Below are 17390 nucleotides of genomic sequence, written 5' to 3' on the forward strand. Positions count from 1 at the left end.
CCTATCATTAGCAGTCTTATTTTTTAAATGAACAATATATATTTACTCCAGCTGCTAATACATAGCTTATAAGTAAGTATTCAGATTATTAAAAGCAGAAGGATTTTGTATTAGCAAAACTCTAGTAAATTGGATTACAATCAATCAAGAGTGCCAGGAACTATCAGATCTGAAAGCAATTATCTTGTCTTTTAACTTTGTCTAATTCAATGCAGAGTATCATGTTATCTAAATGATGCCAAACAACATACAGGCTCCACACAGAACAGAACACCAGTGTGATGTACAGACGTGTCCCTAATTATAAGCAAAATAAACATCAGGTTTTGCCATGATAACCCTTTTTAGTTCAATTAGCCACAAATAATAAATTAGCCTACAAGTCCTCCAAAACATTCATGTGTTTGGGATCATATTTTGTGTCTGTCTGTGGACCAAATATTGTTGTCATAATATTCAATTATATTCAATTTAGAAGGCACTGTAACAGTTTCAAGAAAGGGCAGAAAGTAGTCACTAAATCTCTGAAAACTCTGCAATTCTGATGTTCCCTTTATTGTACTCAGAAAATAGTCTTTGTTATTGAACAATCATCACTAGCAATAATTCCTTTTTTAATTAATAAGTTTAAGCTAATTATGTATTACAGGATAAGGAACAGACTGAGCTCACAGTAACAGACAGACCATGCTGCCAGCCTTCTTTATGTTAGTATGCAAATCATGTACTTCACCTAAAAACACACTGCATAGTAATTTTAGAGATTAAAATTTAACACAGAGAAAGGTCTCTCTCTTCAATTTTCTACAAAGATACCAGCAATCCGGTAATTGGTTTAGAGCACATAATCATAGGAATAAGACAGACTTAGATAGACCACTAATAAATACCTCCCCACAAGAGAACCACATGGAAATAATTTCAGGATGTAAAATGTACCTTGCTTTTAAAAACTTAAAAGGAGCCTCCACAAACTCTCTAAAATCTCTGACTTCCAGAGAATCAGCCCTTTGTTTTATCACTCATATTTCATATCATTACTGAAATCTATTTTCTTTCATTCCCCTTTAACACACAGAGGAGTACTTTCATTTAAAGAATTGTATTTTAATTTTTCCCAGTCAAACGATTCTAGTTCAGCTGTCAGTTTACACGAACAGGCTAATTCTTAGACTAACTTGAGTTTTTTGATAATTTAATTTTGGCAATTGCTAAAAATAATAGCAAATATAAACATTGCATATGATATCTTACCTGACTTTGAGAAATTAATGACCTTGTTGAGGGCAACATGTATACATCAGAAATAACAGAGCATTTTTAAAGTAAATAAAAGACAAAGTTCAATATAACCCAAATTCCAAATATATTTTAAAGAGAAGAATATGAAGAGTTAGGAAGATGAGAGAAAAACATGTTGTTGGGAATTATCAAGGCATAATTCTTGGAGCATTGACTGGAAATAATTCTTCGGTAACAGGCAGATTGTTTTTAAGTGAAGAGGGGAAAACGAGAACATTTGATGTGTGAGAGGAAAGCAGAGATACAGTTAGAGTTCCGCAGAGATAAGGGGTGATTTATCTGGATTCATAAATCATCATGTCGAGGGTATTGCTGAATAGTAGACAGTGCAGTAGGACAGCTTCAAGAAGGGGGATTTATTGCAATGACTGGGAGGGGAGAGTTTGATCTCATAGGAAATGAAAGATAAGAGCAAGTTCTTAAATGAGAAAGTCACTCGTACAGCAATGCTTTTGATATCACTTTATAGCTTTCATTCCAAATAGTTTCCATGTAGTTAAAATTGAACCCTAGATTTTATTAATTTCTGGTTATGAAAAATACTCCCAAAGGAAACTTAATTTCTTCTTTAATTATCTATTTAGAGATAGCCATCTCAAGCATGCTAGAATGAAAATGAAAGACATAGGTTCTATGACAATTCATCTAGTACATAATCTAAAGAAAGTTAAAAGTTCAATAATTACATAATGAGATACAAGATAGTATTTTTGTTAAATTGACAGAAAAGAATTTGAAATGCATGAATGTAGATGCTAAAAAACAGGAGGAATAGAAGTAATCAAAATATATCCTCAGGAGCTCCTTAAAGGAGAAGTTTCCTTTAAAAGTGTTGTATAAACAGTGGAATAGATATATAGTATTCTGAATTGTCTTTGGATGTTACTGCTTGCATTTCTGAAACTAAAGCATTTTTATTAAGAAATTATTTAAATGGAAAATTATCCGAAGTACTGTAGACTATTCTGGAGCTTTGTAGGTTTGGTTGTTTTTACAGAATTATATTCACCTATATTCTGTCGTTATTTTAATCAAGCAATTTGTTATTCATTCCAGTCCATTATTTTATTAAAAAGTTTTTTTTTATTAAAGTTGGCATGCAATATTATATTAGTTTCATGTGTACAACATAGTGAGTCTACGCTTACATACTTTACAATATAGTTACCACCATATATCTAGAAACCATTTGTCACTATGCAAAGTTATTGCAGTATTATTGGCTATATTCCCTGTGCTGCACACTACACCCTCATGGCTTACTTATTTTATAACTGGCAGTTTGCATATCTTATTCCCCTTCACCTTTTCTAACTGCCCCCTTCCCTCCCTTCTGGAACCATCAGTTTTATTTTTTTTTGTATATATCAGTCTGTTTCTATTTTTATTTGTTTTGTTTTATTAGAGTCCACATATAAGTGAAAACATACAGTTTTTGTCTATGTCAGTTTTACAAAAATATTATCTTGTACCTCACTATATAATTCTTGAACTTTTAACTTTCTTTAGATTATGTACTAGATGAATTGTTGTAGAACCTATGTCTTTCATTTTCATTCTAGCACGAGGAATTTGAGGACTCATTTCACTTAGCATGATACTATTTAGGTTCATTCATGTTGTTGCAATTGCGTGGCGCCACCCACCCTAAGTCGCCGGTCCAGCCCTGCCTCCCTCTCGGGCCCTTGAAGCAGCCGTGGCTGCTGCTGACCAGGCCCTCCCCCAGCGCAGGCGCACAAAAGCCCCTGCCGCCCGCCCCCAACACTGCTTGTGCAACATTCTCCTGTCTGGTTGACCCGTTACGGTGTCCCGGTTAATTAGCATATTTCTCTCTCTCTCTCTCTCTCTCTCTTTCTGGCTGAGTAATATTCTACTTCTGTATCCATCTATCAAGGGACACATAGGTTGTTTATATAGCTTGGCTATTGTAAACAATCAAACAGTCATCCAATAAGGAGTGTTGGTGAGGATATGGAGAAAAGAGAACCCTCATGCATTGCTGGTGGGATTATAAACTGGTGCAGCCACAGTGGAAAACAGCACGGGAATGAAAACACAAATTTCAAAAGGTATTTGTACCCCTATGTTCACTGCAAGACTGATATCTCTCTAAAAAGTGAATTCTGGCAGCAAGACTGCCTTTGGACTTGTGCTGCAACGTTAAATCCTCTCTGGGCCTCCAGACCGCCAGCCAACCCTCCAGATTTGGGACTTGCAAGCTTCCACAAGGTTTCCAAGTGCGAGCCAATTCCTTAAAGTTAAACTTCTCTTTCTCTTTGTCTTTGTCTTGGTCTCTGTCTCTGCCTTTGTATCTGTGTGAGTATGAATGTAAAGGCAAAGAAACATTACACACACACACACACACACACACACTTACACACCCTATTGATTTTGTTTCTCTGGAGAACCATGACTAATACAACTATGCAACACAAAACTGGGATGGCTAAAGCGTGTTACTGAAAGCTCTCTGAGGAAATGAGCACGGTGCCATCATGTCCTTATGGCTTACGATAATTTGCCTGTGAATTTAGACAAGTTTAAAAAAGAGAACACTCTCACTCTTGCAGCTCGGCCACCGACATGCCATCCAGACGCAGGAAGACCCGAAAACTTCGGGGCCACGTGAGCCACGGCCACGGCCACGGCCGCATCGGCAAGCACAGGAAGCACCCCGGGGGCGGCGGTAATGCGGGTGGCTTGCATCATCACAGGATCAACTTCGACAAATATTACCCAGTTACTCTGGGAAAGTTGGTGTGAGGCATTACCACTTAAAGGGGAACCAGAGCTTCTGCCCAACTGTCAACCTTGATGAACTGTGGACCCTGGTCAGTGAGCAGACAGGTAAATGCTGCCAAAAGCAAGACTGGAGTTGCTCCTATCATGGATGTGGTGCGATCGGGCTACTACAGAGTTCTGGGGAAGGGAAAGCTCCCAGAGCAGCCTGTCATTGTGAAGGCCAAGGTCTTCAGCAGAAGAACCGAGGAGAAGATGAAGGGTGCTGGTGGGGCCTGTGTCCTGGTAGCTCGAAGCTACATGGAGGGAAGTTCATTAAAATGTCCAAGTACTTTTGTCTTCTGGTCTGAGTGTAGGTCCTTTGGCATCTGTATTTCCCTACCTATAATTCCAAAACCTCCCTAACAGGTTCTAGGAGTTAGGGTATCAAGGCCTGGGGTCCTCTGCAAACTTCCCTGAGGAAGAAAGAGGCCTTTGGACCGATACCTGACTTGAACTTTTCATTTATAAAGTGAGAATGATACCGGTTGGTAACGTGTGTGTAAATAAGTATTAAATAGTCGAAAGGTCAAAAAAAAAAAAAAAAGAAAAAAAAAAAAAGAGAACACTCTCAAGCATAAATGAATCCCATAATATGTGGCTATTTTGATGACCATTTGAAAATTCATCTAATTTTAACCATTTAACCAATGTTTTTATGGGTCTAAATACCTATTTCCACCCTTAAGTACTATAGAAATAGCAATTTACATTTGAAATACTTGTTATGGATTTTCTGTATCTGTATATTAAAGTAACTCTCCAAAGATCACTTCCCGTTGACATTGTTAACATTCTTTCTTATTTTCATATACAGTTGGAAGTAATAAAATTAGATCTCTCTAAACATACCGGTAGTATTAATAGCCATGAAATTCAGAAGTATCTGTTTCAAAATAGAAACAGAGGCATGGATGCATGGAACGGACTGACAGCTGTCAGAGGGGAGAGTGGAGGGGGACTGGATGAAAGAAAGTTGAAGGGATGAGCCAAAGAACATATATGCTTAACCCACAGACACAGACAGCAGTGTGGTGATGGCCAGAGGAGGGGTGGCTGGGTGCAGGAGGGCAAAGGGACGGGGATGAGGACATCTGGTCCTGGGGTCATTTTTATTATAAGCAATGTTATACAGTAAGCAATATAGTAAACATTCTACTCCTATAGGCTATCAGAAAAATAGTGAAGTTAACTGGGGATTAACATTTTGTACAGGAAAGGTAAGGAATTTTTGTTCAAACTTACCAATCAAGTTGGAACTTCTTGGATTCATTATTAAGATCATTCAAAATCTGTCCCCACTCTTCCTCCCCCCCCCCCCCCCCCCCCGCCCAGTTTATTCAAACCTCTTTCCCAGGAGTCCTCAGGTATCCTCTTTTGACTCCCTCACCCAATAGAGTAAGAGTCTAAAATAGTTTCTTCCTTCATTATATTCCAAAATCCAGGGCCTGCTATAATTCTTTGCAAGTAGTATCTATTTCAGAAATAGCCACAAAATAAGAGAATCTGAGCTACGACAGACTATCCGAAATGATGGCTAGATTCCACATTGTTTTGCACCGAAAGAAAGCAAAGCACTTTTTTCATTCATTGATGGATTGAGAGAGCCCTATTGCAAAACATTTTTTAGAAGTGAGAAATTCATAGCTCAAAGCTAAAAAAATCACCTCCCACCCAAACACCTGGCACTGCAAACATTCAAAGAAAAAGCACAATGATGAAGTGAAAACTAAAGCTGAACCACAACATTGCTAAGGTTTCTAGTGCAGGAGAGGCTTGCTCCCCAGGTGGAGCGAGGGAGCACTGAGGGAGAGAAGGAGGAATCTGAGGCCTTAGGAGACAGAGGACACTGGATGTGGTTCGGGCTGACTGGTTGTGTGACTTCCTGCACACGAATGACCTTTTCTGTGCTTTAATACATGTCCATGAGTGCACATGGTGATGTGTTCTCATTATTTACCTGAAGTAACGTGGTTAGCTTTAATGAGGTGATACGGTGAAATGTTTCAAGTTACAGAGACTAGAAACGCATCAGAATTACAAGGAATTTTTATTTTTTTCCATTGGGGATCAAAGAGTAGAGTAAGAAGAGAGAGATTTATAATTAATTTATGTTAAGTTGTGTCAAATATGGGCAGTTAGAACAGAAATCAATAATTTTGTGTGTGTGAATTTGATCAATATAGACGAGAAATTAAATTAATTCAGGATAACCTGTATTATTTCATTCTTTAGTAGGAAGGATTTTGGATCTAAATTATTCTTATAATTGCTCCCCCCCTCCCAATTTTATTTTTATTGATGGAAGAATCCAGAGTAAATCCTGATTCCTTTTTAGGTAGAAGATTGAATTTTAAAAATTATATTTTAAACATACAATATGGGGAAAACATTTTATAATGAAGAAAATAGAAAATTTTGTGAGCTGCACATCTGATGCTTGTGTGCCAAGGTAAAAACTAAAGCAGGCGGACAAGTTGAAAGATATGTGGATCCTAAAGCAATGCCCAACCTCAATTATATTCCAAATTAAAAATGCTTACTAAAAGTACACATTTTGTGATATTTTGTAGTTGTGTTTTTAAAAGAAATTAACATAAAATGTGAACTGATAGCTTTCCTTTTTTAAAGAGTACATTTTTACAATTAATAAAAACATAGGGAAGAATATTTCACATGGTGTTCTAAAGTTATCAGTTACAGTCCCTGGGAAGTAATTATTCCAATTCTCTATCTAGAAAACTTGGGACCCCATTATTTTCTCCCTTGCTCACATCAGCCTTAGTAAGTTAAAGTCATAGGGTGGGCAAAAGTACTTGCCAGATCACATTTGTTCAATCTGTAGAATTTATTACCATGGGAGGTCATCAAGTCAGTTATAAGAATTCAAAATGAAGTTGAGAGAATTTTATAACAAATAGCACTTATATAGTAAAGCAAGTTACTTAAGAATTTTATGCTCTAGGTCATAAGATCAGACTTCAGTTCATAAAATATTAAACCGTGGAATCGAAAAGGAACTTTTTCTTGTCCAATATCATTGAAGACCTTTGGTGGAGACCAATTCTAGTGCCTTATGATAGACAAAGTGACCTAACAACAACATAACAGGAATGTCATTTGATAGCAAGTTCAACATTTATGTAGATAACATTGCAAACAAATACAAGCATACATCAAGTAAAAATTAAAGTCCTGTCTGACTGTGTCTACATAGCGACAATACAACTAAAAAGAATGAAAATTCAGTTGAACAAATTATTGATACTATGGAGACGTGACTTTTTTTGTTTTATGAACTCAGCTTAAAATATGAATTTAAGTAAACTTGCTTGTATGTTTAATATAGTCTAAATGCATGTAAATAGTAGCAAGTGGATTTAATTTTTAATATACATATTTCTCATTTTTATTGATGGAGTTGAGGCGTTCAGATATACCTTTCTAGTTAGATTCATTTTACAGTCTCTGCTAGTTAGACCTATAATGCAATCCTTCCTCAGAATAAGTAGCGTGACCAGGAATTCAATAATTTTAAATCCAATACAATGCCATTTAGTTCTTAAAACTTGTGATTTTTAGGGAAGGATAGGTATTGTCTGGGTTCAAAGACTGTGGAAGTAAAAGTGTTGCCCTTGAAACAGAAAATCTTTTATATTGACATTGACATTCAAGTCTTACTCTTTAGCTGCACTTTGGATATAGAGAACGATTGTGGATCAAAGTTTGTAATGTACGATACTGTACACTACATGCCAGTAATCTTTGATCTACTTTTATGAAGTGCCAGTAGGCTCAGAATTCTTTGTTTTCTTACATGTTGAGGTCCTGCTCTCCATTTGGAGTGTGGAGTGCTAAGCAGAGGTATGTTTTGGTGGCCGATTCTTCATAATATTTCCATTCTCTACACTTGCTTTTTATGTTGCTTATAATGCTTATTTTCTGAGCTTGATTCTCAAATGTAAATATACTCTGTTCACTTGATTGAGTTAATGTTGAGCAGGAACAGAGCTAATAACCAAAGAATCACAGATATTTAAAATTGCTTTTTATGCCTATCAAATACCACTTATCTCCCACCTCCTAATTTTACAAAGGTTAGAAGTCCCAGAGAGATGTCAAGTGACTTGCTTAGAAGAAGCTAGTGTGATTGTTGATTTTATGTGTCAATTTAACTGGATTATGGAGTATACAGAGATTTGGCTAAACATTATGTCTGGGTGTGTCAGTGAGGGTATTTCTAGATGAGATTGGCATTTGTATTAGGAGACTAAATAGAAAAGATTGCCCTGCTCAGTATAAGGCATATCATGTGAGGGCCTGAATAGGGCAAAAAGGCAGAGGAAGAGAGAGTTTTCTCCCTGCCTGACCGATGAGCTGGGACATCGGTCTTCTCTTGCCATTGGACTGGGACCTATGTCCTTAACACTCCTGGTTCTCAGGCCTTCGGGTTTGGACTGGAAGGACACCCTCCGCTTTCCTGGGTCTCTGCTTTGTAAATGGCAGGTCATGGGACTTTTCAGCCTCTATAATAGTTAGTTGATTCCTCATAATACATATTTTTTAAAATATATATTTACATATATCCTACTGGTTCTGTTTTTCTGGAGAACACTGACTAATAAAGTATTAGTCTGCTCAGAGATAGGACTAGAACATTTTTGCCATTTACCATTTCATGCCTTTGAAAATGACTGGCATGGTGGCTAATATGAAGGACATGGCAATAAATGTTTTTGAAATGGTGAATGACTACCTGATTGTTTAAGAAAACGTTCTGACTTTATTTTGCAATAAGTAGACAAAGCCTTATATAGTAGTGGCAAATTTTCATTTTTCCATTGCTCTTAGTAAATTAAAAACCTCTCTCCTGTCCTGGGGGGGGGGGGGGGCGCGGGGTGGGGGAGAGAAACTAAAGAAAATTGAAAACCAGCATCATCATATGCCTTTTTCTTGCCTTAGGTGTTAATTAACTTAACATAACAACGATTGTAGTTTCTGATGAGTCTTTTATAGGAACTCTTTGCACTTAGTCTCCTATATGGCTAGTTCTTTGCAAAAATGGGTAGGAAATTTGAAAAACTGACTGAGTTACAGTGACCACATCCTGAAGCAGCCTTTAGGCCACACAAAGTTTATTGACTGCAACTGCTAGATCTTTAGAGGTAACAGGTTCAGTCAATCTAAGCAACATCTTCTGAACTATGCTGTGCTTAAGAATCACCTGGGACTCTTGTCCAAATGCAGATATTATGAGCCATAGGCCGGGAATGAGTTCTGAGACTCTGAACGTCTAACAAGCTTTCAGATGCTGCTGAAGTGTCTGGTTTGGGGTTCACCCGAGGTAAGGAGAAGCTAGCTACTAGAGAATCTGACTGTCTGCCTGTTGTGTCTGGCCTTTGTTGAAGATCTTACTAATGGTGAGAATCCACACACTGCAGCATTTAAATAAGGTAAAGCCTCTTATTAGTCCTGAAGTTGTCCTTTTCTCCTCTAAGCTATGTGAATAATGGTCTCAATAATATTTTTGTCTTGGCACATGTATAGATCCAAGTTATGTTCTGTCTCATTCTATGATTATTTTGTGGAGTTATATCAGAATTTAGAGGAAACCTTTTAAAAACATCCTATATAATAAAAGGGTAATATGCAAATTGACCAAACAGCAGAATGACTGGTCGCTATGACGTGCACTGACCACGAGGGGGCAGACCTCAATGCAGGAGCTGCCCCCTGGTGGTCAGTGCCCTCTCACAGGGGGAGCGCTGCTCAGCCAGAAGCAGGGCTCATGGCTGGCGAGCACAGCAGCAGTGGCGGGGGCAACGGGGGGCGGGGGGAGAGGGGGCAATGGAGTCCCCATGGGGACCGGGCCTAAGCCTTCAGTGGGACATCCCCTGAAGGCTCCCAGACTGCAAAAGGGTGCAGACCGGGCTGAGGGACGGGGCCTCTAGTAGGTAAATAAGTCTGTATTTGGAAACGTGGTTCACTTAAAGATTTATAATTTAATTTAGAAATAAAAAGGGGTCATTTGATTTAAAATAGTTATTATTGGGAATATGGGTATTATCACTGAAAATTACTCTGGAGCAGAACGCTACATTGAAATGACGGCCACATACACACATTTGTTAAGGAGAGTGAGAGGGGGAAAAAAGGAAAGAAAGAAAACATTTTAACCACAGGGTGGCAGTGATGTATATATAAAAGAGATTTCAAACACATGATTTCAGACAGATCTCTGAGGAAATGCTTATCAAAATACATAGGGGTTCCTAATGCTGTGGTATGCAGAAAGCCTCAGCAAAGCTACTTATTGCTACTTATTTGTGGTATGCTTGGCTACCCCACTCTAAATTGAAAGCTGTATATGCTTGGCGTCATTCCCGGTCCTCAGTGTATACGTGTAGAGTACAATTTTCAATTAAAAAAATAATTGCATTGTAATACTTTTTATTTGGGTTTCATTTAACCAATAGTTATTGTCATAAGTTATATGCAATGAACTCCAAGCTTTGACAAGTCATTAATTCCACATGACATACTTAATTTAACCTGCCTTTTTATATAAAAGTTAAAAAAATTTTAAATTAATTTTTAGAGAGAGAGGAAGGAAGAGGTAGAGAGAGAAAGAAACATCGATGTGATAGTGACATGGATCTGGGAAATGAACAAGCAACCCCTGGGTGCATCTCGGTGGGTGCACGGGACGATGCCCAACCAACTGAGCCACACCGGCCAGGTCTATATAAGAGTTTTGAAAATGTTTTACAGTTCCACTCTTTGTGACACTACATTACTTTTACTTCCACTTGAAAATATGCCTCATTCTCTTTAGCCTTTTTATCTTAGTTGTGAAGACACCTGTATTGTCCTACTAAAAGTTAGATTGATTGTGTTGTGAACCTTGTCAAAAGCTCACTGGAAAACTGACAAAGATGAAGTTTACCTAAGCAGTGTCTAATAGCAAGGTGAGATAAATATTGCAGAAGCCACCAGATATCCTGATGAATGACATACTCTGGAAAAGGTTTGGAAGGCTCATGGTGGAGGATGTTTGTTAGAAAGGTTTCTGCGAAGGACAAAGAGACAAATTGAATTATTCAATACCTGTTCAGTTCTTTAAATGACTTTTCATGAGGTGAAGCTCTGTTCTCCATATATTTAGAACTTGAAAATACCCTCAAATGCCAGCTATAAGCCAACACTTTTGGAAGCCAACTGGGGATGGGAAATAGAACAATGTTCTGGCTTGAATAATGGGTGGGATTTTTTCCAGTTCCTGCCATTGGCAGGAGACCTACGTGCCAGTTGTTCTGAGGCTGGAAATCAGCCAGAGTGAACCTGGGGCCAAAAGCCAAAGAGTGTCACCTGTGCAGGTATGGCCCCGGCTCCTGCTCAGATATTCCCTGCGCAAGGCAACAGGGACTGGGCTTTTGCTTGTTTTAGACTCTGCTGAATGGTTGGGCAGCATCACATAAATCATTTGTCTAAATGTGAGTGAAATTCCCTTAAAATCAGTGCTCAGAAGTGAGACAGTAGTCTTTTTGGAATTTATGAATACTAAGGACTTCAGGTTATGAAGTCTGCCATACTAGATTGCTCTTTCAATTACTCTATTTTGAATAAGAAAACCCTCACTATTGTTTGAAATAACAGTGTCAATCAATGCTGCCTTAGGATGCTTATGGCGGTTACTTGACACAATTAAAAAATGAGAAGAGAAAACAGTTTAACATAGACTTAGGAAACATTCCAGGTGCTGGAATGTCACAATGAGAAGTGATGCTGGGAGTTTATGTTGATGTTGACGTGCGCTCGAAACCACTGACAAGGAGGGAGAAGAGCTAAAACCATAGTGAGCTATTTCACAGGGATGCCATGGTTAATGAAGCAATGAAGCCATCAAAACCTAAGCTGCATTTCCATACAAAACGTAAAGATGTGAATACAAAAACTGCACTTAATATACGAGGGGTCATAGTTCTGAGTGATACTATATATCATTTAGTTTACTATTACTGACACATTTCAGAAAAAGTGAATCTTTTCAGAACCAAAAAGAAAAAAATTCCAGTGACAAAGTTTCTTTTGCCATTCTTAAATTCCGTTTTAAAGTAAATAATACTAACTTTACTATTTTACTTTTATCATTTAGCTAATACAGTTAAACTATTAATTTAAAAATTAGCTTTGATTAAAAATTAATATCATAGTGGCAACAGTCCTATATGTCTACAAGTCCTATATGCCACCATCTTCTATGATACCATATGGGGAACATGAGCAGCACACACATGCCAAGGGAACTGTATTGGATCCTTATCTCTCAGCCTTATTAAATACTGTATCTTGTCACAATGGATGCCAACTTATGATTTAGATACCACTGTTAAGCCTCTAACCAATCACAACTGTATATTCCAGCTTAGAACCCGTGACTAAGGGGACTCAAGTCATGACCAAAGACACCCAGGACAGGGCAAAAGGACAAAACATCTCCTGGGTTTTCCCATCCACTTTATTATATTCAGAAAACAGGTGTTATCTAAATGGTACACGAAATGTTAAAAAGTCCAACTAAAAAGTCACATGCCATTGTTACAGAGGCAGGACTATATTCTTGGCTGAAGCAATCATGGAAGTCAAACAGACTCAGAGATAGCCTCTAGGAAGAGGGGCCAGGCAGGTGAATACAGTGGACATAGCAACATGGAACACCAAGAAATCGTTTTCCTAACAGCGTCTGACACAGTGAGCACATCAGGGGTAGATGTAGCTGCCCTAGATGTGGGCCCTTTGTAATAATCATTCCCTCTTATTTCCGATGCCAGGCAACCACTGATCTGCTTTCTTTCATGATAAATTAGTTTTACCTATCTTAGAATTTCATGTAAAATGAGTCATACAATATGTACCACTTTATGTCTGATTTCTTTTGCTCAACATAATGTTTTTGAGAATCATCCATGCACCTAACCAGGAACTGATTTAGATATGGGCATATAAGATAGCCTTGACCAAAAAATATCCAAGAGAATAACCAATGGATATAGACCCTAGGGGGGTGAGGGCATGTGCTGGGGGGTGGGAGTGGCCGGGGAGAGGTCAATGGGGGAAAAAGAAAACATATGTCATACTTTAATCAATGAAAAATAAATAAAAAATATATTAGTTATAGGTATACAACATAATGATTCAACATTTATACTAGTACTAGAGACCCATTGCACGAAGATTCATGCATTGTGCAATAGGCCTTCCTTCCCCTGGCTGCCAGCACCAGTTTTCCTCTGACATCCAGGACCCAGGCCTTCGCTCTGGCCGCCGCCTTCCATCTTCGCTCTGGCTGGAGCCTTCAGTCTTTGCTCCGGCTGGAGCGCCGCTCCTATAACTCCCTCCGCCCCCCTGCCCTCCCCCTCATAGCAGGCGTCCCACCCACCCGGCCGCTCCATACCTGCATGCGTGCTGCCCAGAGGCCCGGAGCGGCTGGGGGTGGGGCTTCCGCCATCTTTGTTGGGTTAATTTGCATACTCACTCCCGATTGGCTGGTGGGCATTGTGAAGTGATGGTCAATTTGCACATTTCTCTTTTATTAGTGTAGATACCTTACAGTGTGATCACCACAGTAAGTCTAATAACCATCTGTCATCATGCAAAGTTATGATATTATTGACTATATTCCCTGTGCTGTCCATTACATCCCTATGACTTATTATTTCATAACTAGAAATTCATATTCCCTTTCACCTTTTCCATCACCTTTCCACTTCCTCCTCTCTGGTGACCATCAGCTTGTTCTTTGTATCTATGAGTGTGTTTCTGTTTAATTTTGTTTGTTCTCTTTTTTATTAGATTCCACATATGCAAGTGAAATTATGTTATGTGGTATTTGTCTTTCTCTGACTTATTTCGCTTGACATGATGCCCTCTAGGCCCATCCATGTTGTCTCGAATGGCAAGAGTTCATGCTTTTTTATGGCTGGGTAATATTCGATTTATCTACCAGATGATACCTGGGTGGCTTCCATATCTTGGTTATTGTAATAATGCTTCAATAAACATAAGAGAGCATGTTAAAAAAAAAAGAGAGAATATCTTTTGAGATCGCTTCTGCTATGATTTTCCTTATTCATAAAGGAGACAGAAAGCAAGTACTTTTCCAGGGAAAGTATTCTTATCTTATCTAGATAAGATTGATTACTTTCCCTTTGTGTCCTCAGGTCCTATCTTTATATGTCTACTGCAGCTCATTTAGCACTTAACCTATTTACATATTTGGCTTTTTGTATTAAAGTTTAAGCCCCTCCAATGCATAGCTAATATATTGTTTGAATGCACCAGTTTTCCTATTCACTCACCTATTGATAGAGTTAGAAATGATAGGGATGTTTCCAGCTTTGGGGTCTTATAAATAAAGCTGCCATGAACATTTGTGTATAGGTGCCTATGTGAATATGTTTTAATTTTTTAGGATAAATACTTAGGAGTAAAATTTCTGGGTCAAATGGTGAACATATGTTTAATTTTATTAAAAATTTCTTTTAATCTTTGTATTTTCACTTGTATGCCGGTGGGGGGAGGGGCAGGGGTGGTGATGTGGGTGAAGACTCAAATGTGGTTACGACATTTATTGTCAATCATGCTGGTATAGAAATGCAGGACTGGCATTCAAACAGGGGGAAAGCTCACTTTCCCAGAGCTCTGTGGTTGGATGACGTGCCCCTCATGGGGCTGCTAGGAGGACTAAATGAACTGAGATATTAAAAAAAAAAGCTTAACACAGGACCTGGCATGATATTCATGTTCAGTGATGTCAGGTGTTGTTATCTGAGTTATTAATAAATTTGGATGGGAGAGAAGACACGACCCTAGTGCTGTAGAAGTTAAACTATGACTTTGTCCTGTACTGTGATCACCTTTCCTGAAAAGCTTACCTCACGACACCTGTAACAGTTTATTCACTGTATTACTAGCTGAGAACGTATGTTTATCTACTAAATACATGACAGCAAGTTTGGAGATTCAAAACATAAAGGCAGAACCAATAATGTCACCAACTGTAAAATCTACAACAATAAAAGAGAAATATGCAAATTGACCATACCTCTGTAACACCCATCAACCAACCAGGAATGACTATGCAAATTAACCCAACAAAGATGGTGGATTAATTTGCATATGCAGGCACAGAGTGGCCAGGCAGGACGGGATGCCTGCTATGAGGGGGAGGGCGGAGGGCGGAGGGAGCTACAGGAGCAGTGCTCCGGCCGGGAGTAAAGACTTGCAGGCTCTCGGGTGGCTGGAGTGAATACTTGCAGGCTCCCGGGCGGCCAGGAGCGAAGCCAGGGGAAGGAAGGCCTATTCTTGCACGAATCTTCATGCAGTGGGCCTCTAGTGAGAAAATAAAACAAGAGCACAATCCCAATGTGCAAAATTATAATAATTTAAAGCTGAAGAGATACTTTTGTAAAGACACTCCAGTTTTCTAAAATAAGGTAATTTCATGGAAACCTATGACTACTTTTAACTTTTGCTAGGTCCACTTTGATGCTTAACCCTTTTCTCTGGGGAAGAACTATGCTGACAGCTTGCAGCGCGCTTCACATTTCTCCCTGTATTTTTAAAAATGCACTAATCCTTACGACTCCTTAATCTGTGGGTGGTGGTATTAAACCCAGAGGTGGAGAGAAGAAAAAAATTCAAGTTTATAAAGAAGCTGCACTTTTGAAAACAAAGGAGACCCTTCCTGCAGTGTGTATTTTAATCAGAAGTGTGAATCGCTTAGTTCCGTTCCTCAGAGAATGGTCTTTGTAGGAGCCTGTTGCCATCTCCAAACTCAAGGTATCTAAGGTGCTGTGGGCAAGCTCTGCCCCAGTTAAAAAAGGGTGACAGGATCCCTCCAATGTTCAGCACAGCAGATTTGTGTGATTAGTTTTTGTTTCTGATGCGAAGTCAAGTTGGAATGAACTGACTTGGATGAAAACGGTGTGTAGCGATTTTTGCTAAAATGAAATTGAAGTTAAAAAAAAGAAAAAAGAATTGGAGTGGTAAACAGCTTTGTTAACCAAGTGCCTTTGAAAAGGCTTCAGATCTTCATGAACTTCACTGAACTCTGTCCATTGGTAAAATGTGCACATTCCCTATTAGTGTTCTTAGCCACACAATCTGACGACAACTTGGGATAGAGAATAGAACCACCTCCCATTCACCCTGTTGTTGAGAGGAGGGATTCCTGCCCTAGGTTTAGAGAGATGGCAGAACACACCCTGGACAGATGAGATTACCAGCTCTTAGCATTAGTGCTGTGTCATGAGGAAGCCTGGACTAGTCTCCCGGATGAAAGAGCACAGAGAGTGAAGCCCAGATGAAAGCCTGCAGCGACGGCCAGACAGGTAGCTGCACAATACTCACAGCCTGACGGAGAAGGGCACTGCAGGCCACACAGGGCCTCATGGGCACTGCACGCAGGCAGGGAGTGAACAACCAGGGGCTGAGGGAGGCAGGCTTTGTAGTATCAGGAGGATGGGGTGCCTCCTGGTTGTCATTGGCTTGTCCGAATTATTTTGCAGCTGAAACTTGCTCTCAGGGCTAAGCAGGAACTGCACCCGGTCCACCTGATAAGGAGGGCTGTATAGCCAGGGGACCTTCTGCACAGGAGCAGAGTGGGAAGGGGAACTTGTGAGTAGGCCTTTGAGTCCCTCCTGTTTTCACCAGATATCGAAGCAGCACAGAATACTGGATCTTAATTTTAAGCCTTTTACCACATTGTCCAACAAATATTTAATAATATTTAATAAGAGTTACTGTAAGCCAGGCACTGGAAAATTAAGACAAATAATATATTAGCTATGCATTGGAGGGGTTTAAAGTTTAATAGAGAGAGCCAAATATTAAATAGGTTAAGTGCTATATGAGCTGTAGTAGACATATAAAGATAGGACCTGAGGACACAAAGGGAAAGTAATCAATCTTATCTAGATAAGATAAGAATAGTTTCCCTGGCAAAGTACCGTATTTTCCCGTGTATAAGATGACTGGGCGTATAAGACGACCCCCAGCTTTTCCAGTTAAAATATAGAGTTTGGGATATACCTGCCCTATAAGATGACACCCGGCGTATAAGACGACCCCCGACTTTTGAGAAGATTTTCCTGGGTTAAAAAGTCATCTTATACGCCGGAAAATACGGTACTTCTTTTCTGTCTCCTTTGTGAATAACCAAAATCATAGCAGAAGCTATCCCAATAGGTGTTCTGGTATATATATTTTTGGTCGAGGCTACATTGTACATCCATATCTAAATCAGTCCC

General features: G+C 39.1%; 1 pseudogene across 1 annotated transcript; it reads left to right on the top strand.

The window, feature by feature from the left end:
• The first annotated feature begins 3885 nt into the window (after positions 1-3885).
• LOC307108694 (large ribosomal subunit protein uL15-like) lies at positions 3886-4602 on the top strand (annotated as a pseudogene). Its single transcript has one exon. The product of its transcript is annotated as a large ribosomal subunit protein uL15-like (transcript).
• Positions 4603-17390: the final 12788 nt, after the last annotated feature.

The sequence above is a fragment of the Cnephaeus nilssonii genome (genome assembly GCF_951640355.1).
Source record: "Cnephaeus nilssonii genome assembly, chromosome: 12".
In the NCBI taxonomy this organism is placed as follows: Eukaryota; Metazoa; Chordata; class Mammalia; order Chiroptera; family Vespertilionidae; genus Cnephaeus; species Cnephaeus nilssonii.